Here is a 1105-nt window from a genome sequence, read left to right on the forward strand (position 1 = left end):
CAGCAGCTGATGAGCGGGACTCTGTGGTTACCTGAGTGCTGGACTCACCTTGGTGTAGCAGCAGCTGATGAGCAGCAGCGGCAGCACGTATCCGATCATCAGCAGCGTCACTTTGTAGCTGTGCCTGGAGACTCCGGCCCATTGCTCCCAGCAGAAGGTGCTGTTCGGGGCAGTGGGGTGGTTGGTGAGGACCTGGTGCTGGGCCACCGGCACCGAGCACACCAGTGACAGCGTCCAGATAACGCACACCCCGACCAGCGCGTTCCTGCGGCTCCGGACGCACGGAGACTTCTTGGAGTGCACCACGGCGATGTAGCGGTCCACGGACATGGCGACCAGCGTGAAGATGCTGACCAGCATGCTGACGGTGGAGAAGTAGTGTCCGAACTTACAGACGAACCCTCCGAACACCCACTGGGGCAGGGAGTAGATGGTGGCCTGGAAGGGGACGCAGAACAGGAGGAAGCTCAGGTCCGCCACGGCCAGGTTCAGGATGAAGATGTTGGTCGGGCTGCCTGAGCGCCTCCCCCCTCCTCCCGCACCGCTGTTGTACCTCACCTTCCCGATCACCACCATCACCAAACAGTTCCCCACCAGCCCCACCACGAAGATCAGCCCGAAAACCACCGGCACGATCACCGCCTCCGGCCCGGACCCGCCGTCCTCCGCCTCGGACCGGTTGGACTCGAGGTGTTCAGCCCAGCCGGAGGAGCTGTTTCCCGGCTGCAGCATGTTGGAGCTCCGGGCGCTGCAGGGTTAGAGAGGAAGACCGTGACGGACTGACTGAAAGACCAGTTCCATGATCCAGGTCAAACACGTCCAGCAGCGGAGTCCGGACTCTAGACTCCTGGAAACACGGCAGGTTGACGGAGACATGAAATACTGATTCCTGTCAGGGACTGTCAAAGTAAAACCACCATACACTCCTTGACTTGACGACTACTACTACTACTACTACTACTACTACTACTACTACTACTACTACTACTACTACTACTACTTCTTCTTCTTCTTCTTCTTCTTCTTCTTCTTCTTCTTCTTCTTCTTCTTCTTCTTCTTCTTCTTCTTCTTCTTCTTCTTCTTCTTCTTCTTCTTCTTCTTCTTC

At 56.9% G+C, this 1105-nt stretch overlaps 1 pseudogene; it reads right to left on the reverse strand.

Moving 5' to 3' along the window:
• Positions 1 to 19: 19 nt before the first annotated feature.
• Positions 20 to 1095, reverse strand: LOC111656684 (galanin receptor type 1 pseudogene; annotated as a pseudogene).
• Between the last annotated feature and the right edge of the window lie 10 nt (positions 1096 to 1105).

This window comes from Seriola lalandi, unplaced genomic scaffold (assembly GCF_002814215.2).
Source record: "Seriola lalandi dorsalis isolate HSWRI2012SDOR001 ecotype SW California unplaced genomic scaffold, Sedor1 jcf7180001976690, whole genome shotgun sequence".
Lineage (NCBI taxonomy): Eukaryota > Metazoa > Chordata > Actinopteri > Carangiformes > Carangidae > Seriola > Seriola lalandi.